The following is a 23348-nucleotide window of genomic DNA, read 5'->3' on the forward strand; positions in this document are numbered from 1 at the left end:
GTCTCCACATTGTCCTTTGCGCTGGGTGTACGCGGGATTGCAAGGGAACGGTCGCGCTCTCACGACAGCGAACAATTCACCAGACTTCTAACTCGCACACTTTATTTCTTTCTTTGCCTCAGACGCAGTGGCAGGATAGCCCTTTTATTTTTTTTCTTGAATCCTCTTGGGGAATCGCAGGCTTTAAGGGTTCGGGTTTCGATTTTTTCTGTGTGCATTTGTTCTTGCTCAGAAGTTGTGGAAATGGCAGGATAAAAATGGCGGACTGAAATGCACATCTAAGAAACAACAGGCTTGTGGCTACTCTGTTTCGCTGACATAGTAAAAATGAAAATATGCGGACGGGCAACGCGATTTCATAATGCAGCGCAGAAAGGTAGGAAAAGTGATATGTTAGAGCGCAGTGACAACAAAACTATATTGGAGCACATACAAAGAAATAAAAGACAGAATGTAAGCGAGTTACAATTCAGCGCGCTGGCGCAGTGATTTAAGCGCCCTGGAACTCAGCTCCGCGTTGTGTTACTGAATCACGGCCGCGGGAGCGTTCTGTTTTTGAATTGCAATACGCTGGTGCACTCAACGATGCAGAGCTTGATGCGGAGCCCTCCACTCCTACCGAAGCTCATGAGTGTTGCCTTGCTAAATAAAAAAAAATAATTCATTTAAACATAATAGAGGCATGACTTCTTAGAACAGAGCGCACAAAATGTTACAATGTTACAGAGGACGAAAGAAACAGATGCGGCGACAATACACGTGAACTTTTAATGCACGTGTCTGGCCTGACAGACAAAGCATGGCGTGAAAAGAAGAGATGTAGTCTGTGTCTTTTCTTTCAAAGGTTTACGTGTTCTTGAGTTGTTTTCCAGATAATGGTCCCCGCTTCGACTCCCCTGATCCTGGTCACTAATTTAACGTCACAACAATGGCCAAGGTAGTGATGGTATGAAAGTAACGCCTCCTTCAGCCTTCTGACGGTGAACAAGCAGAGACAAGGTCAATAATAAATGGCACTACAGTGCACAGGAACTTGAGCCGTAGCCACGGCATGCGGAGTTTTTTCGTCGATGGTTGTGAGACATGAGAACGTTCTGATAATGTCGATGACAATGTCTACCTCGGCGAAAAAAAGAAAGTCATCAACAACTTAAAATGCGATATGTGAAGTTTGCCGTCCAGAAGCGACACTTGGGATATGAGGGGCAGCGTAGAGGAGGGCTCCTGATTCATACCGATCAGCTCCAGCTCTGGTTCTTTAACGTGTGCTGACATCGCACAGCACACGGGCGTTTTTTTATATTTCGTTTTCATCGAAATGCTGCCTTTGCGGCCGAACCCGTGACCTGGAGATCAGCAGTTCAACACCGAAGCCACTGAGCCACGGCGGCCGGCGCATCGATCATTTGTCATCGCGAGTAGCAGAGGTCTCAAAAGTCATGCTCATTAGCGCAAGAAAGGACGCGGACGTGACACAAACACACACGGTAAAGGCTAGACCTCAAGTAACGTTCACTGCACGCATTCATAAAACATGTATGGTTCACGGTGCCATCCGATTCGCAAGCAACTTCGGAAACGAATACCTACTGACCCAACTACACGCGTTAATGAGAGTTTCCAAGGTGCCCCTTCTGTGGGATTTCCATGCGTGAAATTGCGAAAAAAAACGCGCCGACACAGCTGCGGTGCTGCGGGCAGCCGCTGACGTCTTGCTCCTGTCAGCTACGTTCGGTCCCACAGGTGACGCAACCAATGATGGGCTGTTAAGAAAAACCAGTTATTAAGTTAATTACGGTTCGCTGTCAGATTCTCACATGCGACGTGTAATCAGAGATGACGAGCGTGCGGTTTCAAAGAAGAGAACGCCAGCGAAAGCTTTTGGTACTGCTATCGTTGTGGTTGCTCTCACTGTTCAGTCTTTGACGATTACATACCCCTTCCATTCCACTGCGTGCCATTTCGAACGCCTGGGTAGTTTTTTAAATCACATCCCATGTGTGATCAGCTTGAAATAACTATTTCTTGTCGATAAACTTTGCAAATGTTGTTGACGTTAATGAGCCATTCTGCAGGCCTTTTGTATCATCCTAAGCCCCCTCATAAAATAGTGCAGTCTCTGCCGTGCGGCACATTGGCTTAATAAACGAACAAACGGGGCTGTATAAAGTAATTTTGAAAAATGATGCCCGCTCAGCGCCCGAAAAATAAGTAAATAGAGATAGAACTGTCTAAAGAGGTAAGTCAATTTTTGAATGCTATGATAACCAATGTGACTTTCGTGGAGCAATCAAAGAAGCCATTTGTACTGTTTGTACCTCTGCTGCCAGATACTGCTTTACACTTCTATGCGCAAATCACTGCGCGAAACATACATTACTTACTGTCAGGCAAGCTTCTTTCGTTTCCTGTCAGTCATACACTAGCACTAAAAGGTGCCCTTGGCTATCATTGCTATCTTACCGACAAAGACCATTTGCCAGCGCCGGCCGTTTAAAATCGGCGCAAACATGAGAGCTGTTGCTCGCAGTCGTTGTTGTATTGCATCGCCTACCGCAACTCGTCCTCGATGTCTGCCAACACATCACGTTCGCTGGCATTGCTTTTCCGTGTTGACCACAGCCCCAGCTGTTCAGAACAAGCAGTAAAATCAGGTAGGCAGGCGCGGCAGGCAAAGGCAATAAAACCCGCGGCCGTCCGATGCTTCCGGACATGCGCACTATGAAGCTGGCATCCAGATCGCCACTTGAGATTAGAACGCCAATCGGAAGCCTTTAAGATCGACGGCGGCGACTGTTTTGCCTGAGCGGGCATAGACATCAAGCCGACGGCGTAGTCTGTGGCGAGATTAAAAGCAAAGATAGGCTTGTGGCGGACGGCGAATGCGTGAGTGTATAGTGCTGTGTAAGACACGCATGGAGAAGGAAGACAGGGATAACCCTCGTGAGTGTCTGCTGGGCTCTCCATTAGGAGTGCCAAGACAGCTCTTCTCACGCCAAGCTGAGCACGCTTTTATAGTGGTGTGCAATGGGGATTAAAGCCGAATAGGCCCGGTAGTAAAACGCTGATGCGTTGGTGAGTCTTGTATAGAATGTTCCTCTTTACTTACGAAAGCTAATTCTGTGTCTTCCGTGACGGCGAGTTGTTGCCGGTGTCGAACAATAGAAATGTGGTCGAGGAACGCGAACTGCGTTTAGTCCAACTTGTCGATTGTGCGGATAGGCATTTAAAGCATGGCGAGAGTCAAATGTATTAGTAAGTGGTTTTATTAAACATGGTAAATGGAAGGCAAAAGATGGTTGCTATCCCCGGCATCTGCCATCGCTGTTGGAAGCACCTGAGCTGGGGCTGCGGAAATAAAGGATAGCAGGCAGTGTGTACAAGTGAAATGAAAGGGGTGAGGGGATAGTAGAAAGGACAGGCGGAGTCAAATCGTCTATAACACAATTCCCGAGGCCGTAAATGGTAGTTTTGTTCGAAGCAGTTTCCTGAGGAACTCAGCAAAGAATGCAAGGGGATGAGAAAGTTACAGCTATTCCTACCGAGTTTCTTCATTGCTTTAAGCACTGACCACCGGGGAAGCGCGGTAGAAGACAGAAACACTGATGTTTTTGGAGAACCTATTTACAACGACGTGCTTCTGAGTTTTTAGGTGTAAGAAATGCATTGCAGTATTTTTAGTCATCCTGACAGTTGCTCGCGCGGTCCAGAATGGTAATGTGTGGGCGTTTCTTGTTCTCAGAGATCATACCAGGCTGATGACCTGTTCTTAGGAGCACCCTCGAGAGAAAGCCTGATCATTGTCTGAGCTGATGTGGAAGTGGCTTTCGGGAGACCGACAGCTGTCGTAAGTCGTGACGAGGCGATAGAACAGTGCGCAGATCACAGGCCCTGATAGCCCAGATTGGTCGGGAAAGTGCATCCAGTAGGTGGAACCTTAAGACCCAGTTCTGTAGCAGCGTCTATAGCCGTGACAATGAGGACAAGCCGTAGGCGTTTCTTCTCAGCATCGCCGGTGACGGCGAAGGAAACGAACCTTCAATTTCTCGCGCGAGGTTCTGCCACCTGCGAACTTCGGTGGAAATTTTTGTGCCTTGTTCTGGTGCCTTAGTTTCGAAAGCTTTTGCGGAACATCATACAGAGCATCTAGAAAATGTCAATTGAGGATCTGATGCGCCGCAAATATTGACCCTAAAGAAAGAAATGCATAGCAGTGGCAGTGACATTATGCTGACCGATTATGTGTTTACATTTTTTTTTAGAAAACATGAAAGAAAATATGCACCAATGCTGACTGCAGTTTGATAAAATAACTACTTTTTTCACGGTTACTCAACGTTGCCGAAATATCTGTTGCAAGAGAGACGTCGAGCGGGCTTTCGGGGGGCAGTAATTTACAGTCGAAAAAACTATAAGCATGCAGTGAAAGACGCTTCACATCTGAAAAACTCTCCACGCCACTAATTATCGTCGTGTTTGCTTTACTGTATCTTTTGTATTTACTGCTTTTCATACGAAACGCGGCGGAACGCAACAATTTTTAAATGCAAGTCGCTAAATTCTGGAGATGTTTAGGAAGCTCAAGAGGTGTATAACGTACAGATCCGTGTATTATTTGCTGAACGTTTGTAAGCATGAACTAAATATCAAGCTTCCGTGCGATCAGACAATTCTCAGTTTCCAACGACAGAACAGAACCGCTGCCTTTACTTTCTAAGGGCCTGGTAGGGACATAAAAGATCACCACGTCCGTGGCGACTCAGATGTGAATCTTTCCTGTTGTCCCCAAGGAACGCGGAAATTACTTGCCAATCTATCTTTCTCTAGGATATTAAGACGACTTGAGCAGAAAGAATGCTCACAATTTTCCAGAGCTCTGGAGCCTTACAAAATATGCAAAAAGAACGCTTATCGCATTTTATCCTATATTACTCCTTCATTCTATCAAATTAATGTTCATTGTGTGAAAGCGAATAGCGGTGTGGCCTATAGCGCTTGGTATTCGTGCCCAGCAAATTTCCTTGGCGCACCTCACTGTGCTTGCGAAATCGGCCAGTAATGGAGACAACGTCGATTATGTTTTTGCATTTTTATCTCCTCCAAGCTTTTTTTTTATGAAAATCGAGGTTTTGTCGTTCAAATACTGTAATATATCGGTACGGGCAAACTGCAATGGTTCCTCCCTGTCCCTTTAAATAAAGCCAAATAAGCGAGCCAAACTCTCCAATAGGCGGGCAGTAAAGGTGTAAGGCGACAGGCACATGAGCGTCCGTGGTGTTAGGCTGCTCGGAAGGAAATTGGTTGCCTTCAATAGGCACGCGCTCGAAAACATTGTTGCGCGCGCATTTGTGCTATACGCCGTAACAACCAAAACACATGAATTCCTTCTTTGTTAAGACCAGTGAAAGACTGAAAGTCCGCGTCAACCCGCTGTGGTGGCTCAGTGGTTATGGCGCTCGGCTGCTGACCCGAAAGACGCGGGTTCGATACCGGCCACGGCGGCCTAAATTTCGGTGAAGACAAAATTCGAGAGGCCCGTGCACTGTGCGATGTCAGTGCCCGTTAAGAACTCCAGGTGGTCGGAATTTCCGGAGCCCTCCACTACGACGCCCCTCATAACCTGAGTTAGGACGTTAAACTTTTGTAAACCAAAGTCAGCGTAAACATTACATTCAACAGAGGTGTCATTAATGCGAACAACAAGTAGCACCTTCAGAAGCTATATTTCCGAATCGAGGCTCCAATAGAGCGGGCGAACTAAGGGCATATGCCGTATATTCCCGCACGCTGACTGCGCATAGAGGAATTTATTCCTACACTAAAGACTTCTTACTCTTCTTCCGGTGCTGCCCCATGGCGTTTGCCAGACAGAAGCTGCTTCAACGAAGCGAGCCTCTCACTACCTGCGTCATTGTTAGATCGAACCTTAACTGATGGCTGTGTACAACCTTTGTCAAAAGTTTGGAGCCCAGGAGGTTTGCTTCTCAAGCACACTGTCTGGTTCGTAATGCATCTCCAGCTCTCTAAATTTGCTGAAGGTTAGAAGATTTCCAGTCCTGCCTCCTCCAATGGGTAGGACTGCCACAAATGTTACAGGAATCCCACTGCGAGGCTTAGCAGCAAACCCCCTGGACTCTAAACTTTTGACAAAGACTCTGCCTGCCTTATGACATTTTAGGCAAGTACTTTGCGGCGCACTGCTGTTCTGAACCAGTCAGCCCTCTATGAACTTTTTTTTTTGCCAGCTTGGGGCCCCTGGCCTACCAAGAGTGTAACTTCAAAACGCATTTCGTAGGTGGATGAAGAATGAGAAGCCGTTCTCTTGCACCTCATGTTTATTCCGCGTACTATTCCGAACTGTTGCAAGCACTCACAGCACCAATCCCTTAATGTTCTTCATCTCGCATTCGCATCAACCCTCGTACCTTCCCTTGCGAAAAGTCCGACCACAAAACCAGATAACGCTGAGCGAAATTGATGCTTCCACTTCGCTACGCCGCCACTGGCAATGCGCAGTGTTCAACATCATCGGCCGCTTTCTTGTAGCCGGCTCAACGAACAGGTGTACGTTTGCACACGGAGATTTTCACTTCATATGCATTCCGGCCTGCCCCGCGCTTACACAAACAAGCTCGAGCGCACGCCCGCAGGAATGCACGTGCACGGAGATATAAACCCGAAATCTTACATCATCGACCGCCCGCGCTCTCGCAGCCGCCCCTTCAACTCCAACACACGGTATGCGAGTGTGCGGGCATCAACCGCGAACCGCACGTAGTCGTTGGCGGTCACGAATACGCGTACGTTATGCGCTCGCACACGCACTGCGCGTTCACAGCGACCGGAACGCTACCGTGGAGGCGCTGACCGCCGGAGAGACAAGACGCCCCTGTTGCGAAAAGTTCCGGCACCGCTGTGCCCTCTGGGTTCTCTAGCGCAGCGACTTTTGTGTTTGTGCGTACCGACTGCGGCGGTCAATTAAACTCCTTGATTGCCGGGCACGCAGTATCCCCGTGCGGGGGGCTGCTGCATTAATGACGCGGGGCGGTGGTGGGCCCCGTTTTCCCAGCGCTTAAGATACGGTCCCGGGACAGCGTACTGCACCTGCCTGTTACGACACAAAGCGGGAGAATGGTTGCGTACATGAAAGAAGCGTACAGTGGATCCCGTCAGGGATCTGATTTCTCTGCGGAAGGGGAGATTATCTTGAGAGAGTTTATTCGCCTCTTAGCTGCCCGCTGCCCTCAACGCCGTTTGACTAATCCGCAAGCGTTTTGGTTTTCTCTGAGCTGCACGCGTTAGGCTTATGTAAAATGCTTTGTTTATGCTGGTTGAGTATCCCCGTACCTGCGGAGTGAAGTAGTTCACATAGGGGCAGAGGGTCCATGGATTACATCGGAGTTTATTTCATCTTTGTTGCACGTTGAACGTTCCCACCTTGCGTCTTTCATTACGGGTGCAGGTTTTTAATAAACTTTGGCTAATTAGAAATTCTGACCTTCACGGCCCAGGCTTGGAAACGTGCGCTGGGCTTTGTAGATTTTGGTTGATAAGCACGATAGCGCGAGGCATTTTGCATAGGAGCGAATAGCCAACAGTGACACGTTTCAGAATAATCGGCTGCTTTCATGTCTTGCTTGACGCATCCGCGGGATGACCTTCGATGCTTATGAACAATAAAAAAATAAGCACAAGCCATTCTGGATGTAACTTATTCCGAAGCGGCGTCTGACGGATATCCACTCGGACGTATCTCTGTGTGCACCTAACCTCGACAACACATTCCTGATTGCAGCTGTTTGTTTTACATGACACATGTGTGGCTTAACCCTCGCCACTCTGGCGAAGAATTGTCTCCGTGGATAGACTCAAACGACGGACATGAAATGAGACAGGATGCGCTAAGCTAATTGACGCCAATGGATTTGTTATGCATCAAGTGCTGTTTACCATGACGTGTACGGTGTTCATGAACTAACTGGAGTCGGGAGTGCTTTATGGAAATGTCACGCAACTGTGTGATGATTATATGATGTACCACGTCGCTTGTAAATATACAAATTGAAAAATTGAAAATTGCTCCTTGAGGAAAAGAAATGGCGAAGTATCTGTCTCACATCTCGGTGGACGCCTGAACTGCGTCGTAAGGTTAATGATGAAGGCGGGAGTGAAAGAAGTAGTTAAAGAGGTGCCGTAATTGAGGACCCCGGATTAATTTCGACCAACTAGTGATCTTTAACGTGCACTGACGCAGCAAAGCCCACGGGTGCCTTTACGTTTCGCCGCCATCAAAACGCGGCCTCCGCAGCCGGGCTCGAACGCGGGAGCTCCGAATTAGCAGCCGAGCGCCATAACAACTGAGCCACCGCGGCGGGCATCTAATGGCAGTCACGATGGTCACTTCCTTAGTTGATTACTTCGCCTGTGGTATAATGTCCAACCCGCATCAAGTTGTTTAACGTAAAACAGGATCTTACATTAAGCCCACCTCATGGTTTGGCCGCACTCTTGCTGCTTTCATCCGGCATATTCAAGAAAGGAGAGGAAACCGTTACGCACGGCTACTCGCCACCCACCCTAAAACACCGTTCTCCTTCGTTCTTGTATTTCACTCTTGCGTGCCTTCCGAACCTCGCATCCTTGAATTTCCTCTATTCTGGAACTCGGAAAGTTAGCCGCTCCGCACACAGCCACGGTCTGTTGCGTTCTGGATGTATACTTTTCTTTCTTTTTCTTTTGTCTCTTATAGAAGCTCTTATCTCAAGCTGCAAAGCTATAGTTTCCTTCGTAGCGCGAAGCCCAGCAACTAACTTAAGCTGTACCGAAGAGCCGAGTCATGAAGCCTTAGAAAGGGGTCAGGCGCGTTGGCCCGTGGTCTCAAGGCCGCCGTTGTTGTTACTGGCGTTGCTGCATTGGCCCACGCTAACTAGGTGCACCTAACGATGCTTGCCGCAGATATAAATGTGCCGACTCGCTGGCTCCCCCGAATTTCGCATGCAAATCGCACTTTCGCAAGCCGCGCCGGCGTCCCAATTTCCATGCTTGATGGCGAACGAGACGCCGAGCTCACGCAGCCATATCATTGCCTGCCAACGACAATGAAGCGACGGGCGTCCGGTGAGCGCAGCCTTTCTTTATTGGGACCGGACGGCGAATGTCGGAGGCACGATCATGCCCCGTCGTTGACTGCGACTTACAAGTGGGCGGCAGTGTTTCAGGAGTTGGTGAAGAGTTTGTGGTGCGGGAGATTCCCAACCTAGGGTCTCAATCTACTCTGTCCCGTCAGGCGCTTGGCATTGGATTCGGTTTGGAGGTTAGTGCATTGTTGAATGTTCGGTCCTAAAGCACTTCGGATTGATTCGAACTGTGATATCTACCGTAAAAAAAAAAAAAAAAAAAACGAGGGCGTGCGGGAAACTATTTATTTCAGTGCGATCTGTCAAACCAGCTCACTGAAAAGCCTGAAAGCGTTACAAGAACTGCATGCTGTATCCTCTGTAACGAGTACCAGCTGATTTGGTAGCGGAGCAATACAATAGAAAAATTTTATGTGTGCAACCGCATCCCGTCAAATGAATTAAAATAGCAATTTAATCCGTTTGCATTGCAGCAGTTAGGTGCATCATCGGTCAGGTATGACGGCGGTTTGACTGAGATGTCGGTGGAAAAGTTCGTTCTAGAATGTTCACTGAGAAAAGGAAGACACTGGCCTGTGGTTGTGCCTTGTGCCTTCCGAAGTGCTTCAGGTACTGACTGTGTCTTATCAATGCGTTGGTATCGGAACAGTTAGTGCAAGCGGAAATAGGAAGCGCCGTCTCTCATTAGCCAATGGCAGGTAGGCCACCGGGCTGCGAACTTAGTGTACTGCGTCAGATATAACGAACCCTAGAATGCCATTTCGGATAAAACGAACTGTCGTGTGTTAACATCGATTGCAACGAACCTTTGTATGCCATTCCGGATGTAAGAAAATCAAGTGTGTTAACCTGATGTATACTGAACCTAAGAGTATGCCAGCTCGGATATAACGAACTTTGTCTGTGGACCATGGTTGTAAGGAACGTTATGTGTTTAGCACGGATATAACGAATGTAAGCGTACCACCTCGTATAACGAGCTTTAGTGGGGCAACCTCGGCTGTATCGAATACGGCTGCTAATACGTTCAGGCCACCTACCGAAGATCGACTAAACCTTTTTATACTGGTTCGCCATTTGACATGCCGTTGTTTTACTCGTGCCACAAGGCGGAACTCGCGATAGACGGAACATTTTTGTTCACCATGCCGTCAGTGAAGACTTTCAGAGAAAGAAGAAGTAATTGCAGACGGCTAAGCCAATACCCTAGAAAAACACTTCCGCAAGTTAGGTGGAGGCTTAAGGTAGTGGTAAAAAGCGCAAAGCTTCCTGGTTCTTCGGCTTGTGAAGGTTGCAAGACTTGGATGTGCAGGTTACATTTTGGTTCATGAAAGATCTGTACAGTTTCGTCTTGTATAATTGCTTTCTTTGATGGCAACTTGTACCCAGTTGCAATGTCTGTAGAAAGATGCTCAGCAACGACTGACACAGCTAAAGTGTGGTTGCTCTCAGAAATGAAAACTTTGGACTTCTGCATACTTCTACTTGTACTGTCAGAGGACATGTAAGTTTGCAAAAGATGATCATTTCCTAGGCTATAAGAAAGCACTTGTTCTAGGTCATACAATTTCATGGTTGTAATGAAAAGCTGACAAATTACGAGAATAAAGCGTGAAGCACCGGATGAATTTTATAATCGCGCGCAGTTTTAGTTTTCTGCGTAACTAAACTGCTAAAGCTTCAATAATAAAAATGGCACAACTAAGTTTCTATAAGGAACTTGCGATATTGTTTTCAATGACCAAGAGTCGTTCCTGTATATCTTTCTCCTGACATATTCCTCTATTATTTTTTTCTTCATGCAGTGACGGAAGGCGTCGTCGACAATCGACCAGACATTCGCCTTCTACCTGGTAAGCTCATCTAACTTTCCTATTACAAGTATAAACAGAGCAACACTGTAACCGAGCACATTACACTTTTAATATCGCGGTGCCATGCGACAAACTTAAGAAAATCACATAGGACTGCCTTCATTGTGGTCTCAAGCTTTTCTGTTTTTTTATTCTTCTTCCTCGTAGAACCGAACAGTTACCATCTCTAACATTCTTAGACAAAAATTTTGAATACTGCAGAACTGTTAAGTACTGTTGTCGAAATGTTGAAAGAAAGGGCCCATTCTTCCAGTGTGTAGCAAAATGTTTCTTGTAAGGTTTTCCCATCGCTCGCATTGGTCCTAAAGCACTTCGGATTGATTCGAACTGTGATATCTACCGTAAAAAAAAAAAAAAAAAAAACGAGGGCGTGCGGGAAACTATTTATTTCAGTGCGATCTGTCAAACCAGCTCACTGAAAAGCCTGAAAGCGTTACAAGAACTGCATGCTGTATCCTCTGTAACGAGTACCAGCTGATTTGGTAGCGGAGCAATACAATAGAAAAATTTTATGTGTGCAACCGCATCCCGTCAAATGAATTAAAATAGCAATTTAATCCGTTTGCATTGCAGCAGTTAGGTGCATCATCGGTCAGGTATGACGGCGGTTTGACTGAGATGTCGGTGGAAAAGTTCGTTCTAGAATGTTCACTGAGAAAAGGAAGACACTGGCCTGTGGTTGTGCCTTGTGCCTTCCGAAGTGCTTCAGGTACTGACTGTGTCTTATCAATGCGTTGGTATCGGAACAGTTAGTGCAAGCGGAAATAGGAAGCGCCGTCTCTCATTAGCCAATGGCAGGTAGGCCACCGGGCTGCGAACTTAGTGTACTGCGTCAGATATAACGAACCCTAGAATGCCATTTCGGATAAAACGAACTGTCGTGTGTTAACATCGATTGCAACGAACCTTTGTATGCCATTCCGGATGTAAGAAAATCAAGTGTGTTAACCTGATGTATACTGAACCTAAGAGTATGCCAGCTCGGATATAACGAACTTTGTCTGTGGACCATGGTTGTAAGGAACGTTATGTGTTTAGCACGGATATAACGAATGTAAGCGTACCACCTCGTATAACGAGCTTTAGTGGGGCAACCTCGGCTGTATCGAATACGGCTGCTAATACGTTCAGGCCACCTACCGAAGATCGACTAAACCTTTTTATACTGGTTCGCCATTTGACATGCCGTTGTTTTACTCGTGCCACAAGGCGGAACTCGCGATAGACGGAACATTTTTGTTCACCATGCCGTCAGTGAAGACTTTCAGAGAAAGAAGAAGTAATTGCAGACGGCTAAGCCAATACCCTAGAAAAACACTTCCGCAAGTTAGGTGGAGGCTTAAGGTAGTGGTAAAAAGCGCAAAGCTTCCTGGTTCTTCGGCTTGTGAAGGTTGCAAGACTTGGATGTGCAGGTTACATTTTGGTTCATGAAAGATCTGTACAGTTTCGTCTTGTATAATTGCTTTCTTTGATGGCAACTTGTACCCAGTTGCAATGTCTGTAGAAAGATGCTCAGCAACGACTGACACAGCTAAAGTGTGGTTGCTCTCAGAAATGAAAACTTTGGACTTCTGCATACTTCTACTTGTACTGTCAGAGGACATGTAAGTTTGCAAAAGATGATCATTTCCTAGGCTATAAGAAAGCACTTGTTCTAGGTCATACAATTTCATGGTTGTAATGAAAAGCTGACAAATTACGAGAATAAAGCGTGAAGCACCGGATGAATTTTATAATCGCGCGCAGTTTTAGTTTTCTGCGTAACTAAACTGCTAAAGCTTCAATAATAAAAATGGCACAACTAAGTTTCTATAAGGAACTTGCGATATTGTTTTCAATGACCAAGAGTCGTTCCTGTATATCTTTCTCCTGACATATTCCTCTATTATTTTTTTCTTCATGCAGTGACGGAAGGCGTCGTCGACAATCGACCAGACATTCGCCTTCTACCTGGTAAGCTCATCTAACTTTCCTATTACAAGTATAAACAGAGCAACACTGTAACCGAGCACATTACACTTTTAATATCGCGGTGCCATGCGACAAACTTAAGAAAATCACATAGGACTGCCTTCATTGTGGTCTCAAGCTTTTCTGTTTTTTTATTCTTCTTCCTCGTAGAACCGAACAGTTACCATCTCTAACATTCTTAGACAAAAATTTTGAATACTGCAGAACTGTTAAGTACTGTTGTCGAAATGTTGAAAGAAAGGGCCCATTCTTCCAGTGTGTAGCAAAATGTTTCTTGTAAGGTTTTCCCATCGCTCGCATTGAGCAGTGAAGTTTACCATAGAAAGCCAATGGGGAGTGCTTTCGGACATGCCAAAAAAGCTAATAACCGGCCGAAGGGAGATCTGCGGTTATGTTGATCGCTACAGTGAAGTCTTATGATATGCAAAAAATTGCGCTCATGATTTTTTTTTCCATTCAGAACTGATTTCGTGCAGAATTGTTTGGTAGGGCAGCAAACGAGTACTCTTGCTGTGCGCGCAGTTGCAGTACAATTACGTCACACCTCTGTGCCACCCTGCAGTGATCCTCGTCTAACCTGCTTCAACTTTTGAAGAAATGTATTAGCGTTACAGCCTACTAAATTTAATTATTGCGCCCAAACACACCTGCAAGGGCTACAACATTTTTCGAACTTTTTCGCTACTGAGTCAAAGACAGAGCAGCGCTCTCCCCACATGGAAACAAACGCGCTTTCTGCGGGATGAATCTCTAAGGCTCGCACATCGGGCATGTTTATTACGTAATAGATCCTCGTTTCCAAACAAAGCGAACTCGCATAAGTTAATGGCAATTAGCGTATATCTCGCAATGTTTCAGTAAGAGACTTGCAACACTGCAACAAAGAGTCGCTCTGTCTTATCGCTCAACGTCGGGAAAGTCACGGTTGCGTACCTGGCCTGGGAAATCGGTGCAAGACATTGCGGCAACGTATGCGTGATGAAGAACAACTTCGCCTGGGGGGCGCTGCACGAGGTTGTTTGTTTTCCGAACGTGCGGAGAATGCATAGCGAAGTGCAGCCATCGTCGCTGACAAACTGTCCTGCTATTCTGCATTGCACGCAGCTAACGGGAATCGTGGGACCCTATGCGCCCAGCCACGCCTGTCGGAAATGCTAAAAGGCTTTTCGACACGCTACGCAGTAGGCAGTATTTTATTTCAGTTTGTACACGAAAACTGCGGAGTGCGAGAAAAAAGCAGTGATTTATATATGCACCGTTTGACGGGCCTCACTACCCGTACAAGTCAGCAGTAGGCACACGACAAAAACAACCACTGAACAAAAACGAGCACGACGCTATGTGCGCGTCACAAAATGATGTTGATAGAAACAGGTGTACGTCTCGTAATCGGCAGCAATAAGTAACAACCAGCTGTGAAAATAGAACACAGAGAGGCATAGTCCATGCACGCACTTGACGTCACTGCAGCATGGATTGCTGGATAAAGCTCTTACACTTCTTAGAGCCTCCAAGCGCAGAGATAAAGTGACGCAGTGTTAGTACTTGCCTTTCATCTAGAACGGCGGGAAAGAAGGACATTAGGATACTTTTTTTTTCATTGAAGAAAGACCTAGACCATGGTAAGCGCTTTAATGGCGGTGTTTCAAATGGTGAACACAATTTTTTTCAATGCAGTTTCAATAGAATGATTTCAATGTAGTTGCAATGACGCGACGTCTCACGTAAGTTTCCAGGGTTGTTTGAAATTCCAGGGCGAGGTCATTAACGCTTTCGCCTTAATGCGTTATTCACGCTACTACGTTAATAATAGCCAGATGTTAGATTTGCCTAGCTGGGCACCTTTAATCAGTCAGCGCTTATTTCTTTCTGATACATTCTAGAGTTGCATTTAGTCAGAATCCAAGCTGTCCTCCATTTGCATTCCTAAACATTGTTGACGACAGAGTTGTTTCCTAAAAGTATGCCGGCACAACCAATGTGAGAGTAAAAACAAAACTGAAATTCATCCGCTATTTGAGGGCGAACACCTGTTCAACTCCAGCCGCTGTCATCTGTGTGCCACCGAAGCAGAAAATTTCTAGATTTGTCAGCTCCGCATACTTTCCCATAGATTTCCACGCAGCTCTGAATCGCAAACAAACATGTTCAGAGTCCTGCTGACGTAACATGGCGCTGCTGTGGAAAACACAACGGTACATTTTTTTTCTGGAGCACCCGATGTTGTTTACGTATGTCGGTGCAAGCATTGCCCTCTTTCTTTCCCTCTTGTTATTCCGCATTTCCTCCACAGCCCCGATAAAAGAACCCGTAAAGTACGGCGGTCGGCTGGCAGAGGTCGTCAACGTCGCCATGCGAGACGTCCTGATGGGTCAGTGTACGACCTCGCAAACAGGCTAGGGGAATGGGAGATACTGCGCGCATTCACTTCCGACAGAAATGGGTTCAACCCAACAAGTTATGGACAGCTGTCCCGCTGACTGCTTGCGCAGACGGCGTGTTATTGGGGGGTCGTTTTGTTTTGCCGCTCAGCGAAGGAGCGGAAAAAATCTTTATGCGTCTGGCGTGCTGTGGGCACGTGCCTAAGCGTCATGTCACGTGACATTTTCTTCTCTCAGCTGAAATGGAAAAGGAAAAGAAGAGACGCAAGAGAGAGAGTTTGACTCACACTGTGTCCCCGACATGACCGCTCAGTACGAAAACAACACGGCCGGAATGCTCAGACGTACAGGGGATTTTTACCGATAGTGTATGGAACGTTTCCGTGATAGATGTTCCGGAGATGCTTGCGCCAACCTCTGCTTGTTTACATAGTTTCACTGGCCATAAATTCAACGAAGCAGACGCGAGATTTGAATTCCTACGTCAGCAGTACCTTTGCCACATCGTGCACTCTGCACATATTTGAAGGTCTGTTAAGCCTTCGCTGAGCTCGAATGAAGTTTGACTCTGAAAATGAGGACTGTTTTCACCTGAACCTCGGCTCTTTAAAAAAAATCTGTTCGGCAGCACAACTGTATTTCAACAACAAAATTTTGAACTTCTACTTCTACTCCACAGATGTCACAAAAGCTTTGCTAGTCGGCAAAAACGACAAAAGCGTCTAAAATCTGGAACAAAATGTTTTCTAGTTTTGTCGTAATGGACCAATCTTCTATTGTTTTGGAGTATTATTCTGTAGTACTGCAGTTTTCTCTGTAGTACTGTACTGTACTTGGCAGTTCTTTATTACTTTCCTATAGTAACCACACGAAATTATGTCGGTACTACAAAAAGCCTGCTACGGGTTCTTGGGTAAAACATTACAGAAAATGTTTTTTGACAGCAGAAACTTTTCTCTTGTTAATCGTTTGGGTTTGATCGAATGAATGAATGAATGAATGAATGAATGAATGAATGAATGAATGAATGAATATAAGGGGCTACTTCTTGAGCTTGTTGCAGGGAAAAGTTTGAGCAGGCTAAGTTTTTACTAGGCTGCTACATACTTCGCATATTTGTCGTGTGAGTGGCTTATCACTATGTTCCCGATTAGTTTTAGTTCCGTTGAACCAATTCTCCCATACAGCGCTATTTCTGCAAAAGGAAACATTGAAGATTTACAGTGGCAACCTTTATCATTTCCGTCCTCACCTTACCCTTGCCGCCTAATTATGCGCGCCGCAAGTTTAGCAAAGCTTGCCTCCGACCAGGAACTTACTGACGCTAACTTTCTTCCTCCCATATTATCTTGCGGTTGGTAGAATACAGTCTGACCTCGTTTTTTTTTTCATCAAGATACGGGTAAAAGAGAGGAAAGGCAGAGAAATTTCCCTTTTGTGAGAACTCACGCTTCCTTGTGGCAGCGGTAGTGCGGAATATAACCTACACTTAAATCCCCATAACTCGCTAAATCTCTCTCGGTGAGGCTGTAATGGGAGTTACAATGCACGGAGCCAGAAAGCACGGCTTCAGAAAGCGGGCCGGTTTTGAGATATTTATCAAGAACGTCTGACAAAACCGCCGTATGCAAGGGACACCCGAAGAGCGATAACAATAGGAATTATAACAACATAAGACAGGCTACTCTGAGAGAACAGTTAGGAACAGTTTGATGGAAACAAAAGCGTGAACTTAAACAATGTAGCCCGCTGCAAGGTGAACAATACGAAATACAAGAATAGAAAAAAGCTTTATTTACAGCACATCCCTTGGGTAGCGATAATCATGCCACGCGCTTAGCTTCAAGCTGTCCTACAGCCGGTCTAAGCAAAGCAAATCGCTCCAGATCGTGCGACGTGATGGGGGTCGGAGAAGCCTGTAGGGACGAGTTTAGAACAACACAAAATGAGAAACTTCGAAAAGAATCAAAAAGCGCAGTGAAGAGGCATGGCAGAAATATGCTAAACACTAAAGGGTCATCACACTTGTTTACCACCGAGTCAGGCTAATGCAATTTGCATATAATAAGCTGAGCAGTGCAAAGCCGGGTATTTTGGAGTATCTAGGCTTAGGGCGCCCGTTTAAAAATTTAATTCATATATTCAGTAATGAAAAATCACTACCGCAGCCTCATTCCCGCGCCACGAGCAACGGCGGCCATACATTCACTTACGTGCTGTCCCGTCGTGGTCCAGATTTCTCCGTCCCATTTGCCTTGCGCGTGGTTACCACCCGGAAATAGGGCGGCCGCGACACCGCTGTGCTATTCAAGTCCTCAGCGAAATCACCACGCCACGCAACACGGGGGGCCAGCCCACTAACCGGATGCTGCAAGGCGCGCATACAAACGCAAACGGAAGAATGCAGTGTCTGCTTGCCTTTTGATGCTCAGTACCTCCGGTCCGCCTACTTCTCTGCCCATGATAATGTTTCTGTACACGAAACACTGAACGTCCACTAGCAGTTGCCGTTTTCTTCTTTTGTCCATTGTCCCTTAACGTGCGCGGAAATGTAACCACAGGAACGAATGGCACTGTTGTCGCAGGCGTCTGTATTGGAATAACTAGTCCACCTTCGTCTTTGCAAATGTTGGTCCCTTCAATGTTGATTTTGAAAACAACTTAAATTGTGTGCATGTAGAAAGGGAACGCCCCGCATCTTGTCTTACTATGCCGTCCTTCACGATTATTTTACAGGCTATCAGTACATTACAGCAAAAGTCTCCGCAGGAATAGGGTACTAGGCCATCACTCCTGTGGTGGGCCGTTTGCAGTAGAATCCTGCAAGAACTGGTCTCTTTACGCATTTTCCTGCTGCCTGCCTTAACACGGCCGCCTCAGCGTTCAGGAAACAAGACGCGTGAAAGAGATCTTGTCGGCAGCCGGCGGCAACGCGTGATGTCTGGCGGACGTCCGAACGTTCGGCGCCTTTGATGTGCCGCGACTGACGATGTCTCTACCTGCATAGCGTAACTGTGACGTGCGTGCTTCTTTTTTACACACTGGCTGGTTTTCCATTTCACTTCAATCGATCAAACGGGCAGCGCTGTAGGTGTCCGGGAAATGCAAGGAATGCAGTGTGGGTGGCTGGTTGTGGTAAATGCGCGACAGGTGGGTACCAGTCGTCCGTCTTGCCTGCCGACCTGAGACAAGCGCGAGACTTGTCAGTGTGTCGGGACGTTTCGAGTTACGTGAGCTTATTTACTTGTTTTCCTCTCTCTCTCTCTCTCTCTCTCTCTCTTATTTTTGGGTAGAGAGGGGTGAGGTCATGGGGTTAATTCAGACAAACTCATAGGCGCTGCCGCTCCGACTCTACCTGTTCACAGCGATCTATTGTTGGCCAGGCCAAATGGTTCAAGCGCAGTTGTGTCAGTCGGAAATAGATAGAGCCCTGTTGCGTGTGGAGAGAACGTTTACTTTCGCGGGGAGATGAACAGGGTGCAGGAAGTTTGCGCATGGAACGCTGTTATACAACAAGCTGATGGATTGAGGCTTGTTTGTAGACGTTGCTTTTGTTGGAGGACGAGTACAATAAAGTCGACAAAAAATTCACGGGGGCACATTGTTCACCTGAAGTGCGGTGAGGCGAAAGCCTTTTGCGCGGTGTTGCTGCTTGTGTCACTGATGTGTTGTTAAAATGTTAAGTACACAATTGTTTGTGAATCTCAAAAGCTGGAGACACTGTATTTGTTTGGGAGGCATCCGTCTGAATCGACGCCTTTCTGCAAACACTCTCGAGCGTCCTAGACAAGAAGAACTACATATGCGTTGGCAGAAAGTAGCGTAGCCATTAGCACGCTCGGCTGCGCAACAGAAGGATGGTAGTTCGAATTCCATTGTGCACAAAGATTTTTTTCTGGTCTTACTGGAAAAAGCGTGACACCTCTGCTGACAACCTTCTGCTGACAACCTTCTGTCGACAGCGTTGAGGCATTAAAGGCTTTCGCCTTAATATTCTCCAAAGACGAGGAGGCTACTCCAACCTAGCCTGCAGCTCCGACTCGATTCTTGGAATTCATGTTGCCTTAAGGTAACAGGAAACGAATTGTAGCGAGTTAGTGGGTGTACCGTTAAAAGCTGCTGACGGCCGCAATCGAAACGGAATCGCAGCGGTATATACCACCCTCGGGCGGGACGATCTATCGCTGGGGCGACCCTGTCCTCGCCGGAGAAAGGAGTCCCCGTGTCGGCGGCCGACCTTCCGAGAGATCTGTGTGCCAGGCGTCGCGGAACGCTACCGGGTTCCTGGGTCGGTGGACGCTCGTCTACACGCCGTCCCCAGGCGACAGCGGGACGCCGCCGCCGCCGCGCACACAGAAACACACACATACACGCCCAACGGGGTTTAGGTCAACCGCTCGTTTCCCGGACGCCGACTCTCCTTGTTTCCGGGTTCGCGTTTATCGATGATCCTTTCCTCCGGCCGATGGCCGTGACCTCCAAAGGCGTCCCTAAGCACAGCTGCCTGCAGTGGTTGAGCGGGAGGAGCTAATAACGTACGATCACGCTACTATACCCTCAACCATGGTTAGTTATGGGCGTTTATTAAGGCGAAAGCCTTTAATGCCTCATACTATCGTTAGCAGACGCGTCGGCAGCGGTGTCGACAGACGCGTCGGCAGCCGTGTCGGCAGATTTGTCCGCCTTTCGGCGTCGCTGCTTAAAAAAAAACTGCGCTTAGGGTGGGAATCGAACCAGGGCTTTTGGCATTTCAACCGGAGACGCTACCACTCCGCTACGAAGGCTGAAGGTTCGATCATGAATAAAGGCGCATCTAGTGAATGCATGGGTTTCATAAATAAAATAAAAGGAATAAAGTCAAGGAAAGGAAAAATAAAAAATAAAAATAAGAAAATGAGCCAAATAAAAATAAAATAAAAATAAGGTATGAAAATAAAAATTGAAAATAATAAAAGAAGCGAAAAACAAAAACGAAATAATAGAAAATAAAAAGTAAACAAAAACAAACAGTGCTCAAGGAAACGCTTTCTCCTTGCAGCACTTTAGAGAGCCAAAGTGCCCCTTAATTTTTTATTCTTCATGGTGGTGCTGATTTTATTTTATTTCATAGTGGTAAATGAGAAACAGCTTGGGCAAGAGCGTCACCGTACCCAGCAATTCTGGGCAAAAGCATTCTTGAACGGGAGTTTATGAACGAAGTTTTTTCTTATATTGTAAGATTTCACTATACCAATCAATATATCTGCAGATCTCCCTTCGGCAGGCTTCGGTTTCTGTTAACGTTTCTCCTTATACTCAAAAGCGTTCCCCACTGGTTTTCTATCGTAGTCTTAACTGCTTGATGCGAGTGATGCAAAAACTTTAAAAAAAAATATTTCGCTGCACGTCGGAATAACGGAACATTACCTTCAATATTTCCGTTACAGTACCCTATAATTTCACATTAGAATTTTTGTTCAAGATTGTTGGATATGTTGTTTTATTGGCATCACTATGTAGTGTCGAGAACTCTTTTTTTTTTCAAGCATTTGAACCAAAGGATGCCGAGCACATGGCCAGGGATACTTGTGCATTTGGAGAACAGTGCATATCCAGCTCCAATGGGAATCGAACCTTGATTTCTTCATGGGCTGAGGACTCACTGCACGCCATATAGTGACAAAAGCAAGAGCGGATATAGTAACACAAACAAAATTACGAGCAATACAGAGTCACTGGAATGAACCAAATCAAGCAGATCACTGCAGACCCAAACTGAGAAAAGAAAATTTTGAAAATGAAAGTACCATTCATTGCTGGAATCATGCGGCAATAAAAAGCAAAAAAAAACACATACTTTTCAGGGTGTCAACCGTGCTTACGAATATTAGCTCTCGAGCGCTCATCTAAGGTTGTGCACTAACTGATGTCAATTCATACGGAAGTCTTTAGGTTACGGCCGTGCTCTGAAGTGACCTGCACATTTTGAAGACTGTCTAAAACTAACGCGTCGACCTCTGCAATACCCCACTATGATGCTGCCGCTGGCACTTTCCTTTGCGATTATTAGTACTTCGCAGTTTAAGCCTTTTTCACATTCGAGTAGAGCAGATATTTAACAATTTTGCACACATCGAGCAACTTCAATGCAAATTGCGTTAAATATGGACATTTCCCAATAAATAATTTTGTGTCATTGTCCCTCCGTCTCCTAAGAGGTGAGCTGAAGCACAGCTTGAGAACTAGCAAGTAACCCAATTTTATTTGAGAGAGGTTACCTTTTTTAATGAACTGCTAGTGACCTGACCTTCGGTTCACTCCTAAATGCCCTGTTTAAGCCTTTGTTGCTCGACACAAGGCGTCATTCTCGGATAAACGAAAGAAACGACGAAAGAGCGTTGACAAACGAGACGAGAGAAAAGAAGAGACAGACACAAGATAATGATGATGATGATGATGATGATGATGATGTCCTCAGGCTGAATGGCACATACCCACGGCGGGGGATTGGCCAGGGTGCATAGCGGATCTGGAGTGTCTGTATCTTCTTTTCTCTCATGTTCTTTGTCAGCGCTGTTTTGTCGTTTCGTTCAACATGAACCAACCAGCCAGACTTAACTGTCGTATGTTCTCGGGTGAGGTAGAACAACAGCCGTTTAAAGCTAGGCTCCAGAGCATTGCCCGGCATGACTGAAGCGACCGCATACCAGCGTGTTTGAGACAGCAGCTGTGAAAAGGATATGCAGATGCCCGTCTCGTCTGCAGAATCTGTACGGGAATGCTACGAATGCATGCGATGATGTATGCGAAGAAAGGTACAAAAAGGGATAAGCGCACGTTCCTAAGCATTTCAATGCTGTGACTCCTACATGTTGTTTGTGGAATGGAAGCACTTTCTGTCCCTCATAGAAAAAAAAAAAGAGACAAGTGTACATGCTCCTTTCATTAATTTTGAAAATGAAAAAAGCATAGAAGGCCATCTGCGCAGGAGTTTGACCCGGAAGCCCTTTCTATCCACTTTTTTTTATTTAGAAAAATGGCGCTGAATCTCGAATTTTCTTTTTCGCAGAATATTATATACGAAATTACCGATATTATGTACCGATACGCTGTATACGATGTACCGATATTATCGTTTTTTTTTCCTTCTGCATATTCCTTTTTTGATTTGCCCCCCTCACCCATTGCTCTTCAGGGCCTGTGAGGTACTAATAAGTAAATAAATAAATAAATAAAAATCGCCTCAACTGTTTTGCTTGCTGTTGTTGCGCATGCTGAAATTGCTGCTGCTGCCTATCACTAACGTTACTACCCTTACTGCCACAAGCACCACGGCAGCCAATCTTCATGCCTGTAGTGCGCTGTGTGCGGTCATAATTAATTACGCCCGTCATGCTATTATTACCGTAGCTGCCTTAAATTACAAGACTTTTATCTTTGCTGATGGTGTTCGGAAGGGGAAAAGGTGAAAAACGCTTTGCACGGCTCATTTTTCTGGGTTAAACAAGTTGTTTACCGATAGAAGCAACACTCTGCGTCCTGCTGGCGTCGCGGTGTACGAAAGTTTAAAACTAACAACCCGAGCAGCACATGTAATCGACCCACTATCATAAACACATGGTATAACTCTGGTCCTATGAAGGGCTGGCCTTTGCCAATACGTGTCCAATATTGGGCCCGTTTTCTGTGCGTCTTGGGAACTCTGCACCTTTCGCGTTTCACTGTCAAAACTGTGTGTAACTGAAAGTAGCAGACCCGACTTCCCAAGCAGCCCAAGTAATTGGATCAATATTGGAAACGTATTGGCAAACACCGTCCTAAAAGGGACCAGTCTGAAACCATTTATTTCCAATATTGGGCCGATTACCTGTTTGGTTTGGTTTTATTTCGTTTGGTTTATTCGGTTTCAACGTCCCAAAGCAAGTCAGGCTATGAGGGATGCCGTAGTGAAGGGCTCCGGAAATTTCGACCAAAAGGGGTTCTTTAACGTGCACTGACATCGCACA

The 23348-nt window shown here is 46.1% G+C and overlaps 1 protein-coding gene and 1 long non-coding RNA gene across 3 annotated transcripts in view; one reads left to right on the forward strand and one right to left on the reverse strand.

Annotated features, from left to right (window-relative positions):
- Positions 1-23348, reverse strand: part of LOC149328663 (uncharacterized) — a 178906-nt gene that overhangs the window by 129944 nt on the left and 25614 nt on the right. The gene's annotated exons all lie outside the window — the stretch shown is intronic.
- The window catches only part of LOC149328664 (prestin-like), a 198235-nt gene that overhangs the window by 96526 nt on the left and 78361 nt on the right, over positions 1-23348 (forward strand). The window contains exon 3 of the mRNA XM_089559601.1: positions 12917-12964. The gene's annotated coding sequence lies outside the window, so the exon portion shown is untranslated. The remainder of the gene's footprint in view (positions 1-12916; positions 12965-23348) is intronic.

This window comes from Amblyomma mixtum, chromosome 9 (assembly GCF_055824585.1).
Source record: "Amblyomma mixtum isolate Tamu chromosome 9, ASM5582458v1, whole genome shotgun sequence".
NCBI lineage: Eukaryota > Metazoa > Arthropoda > Arachnida > Ixodida > Ixodidae > Amblyomma > Amblyomma mixtum.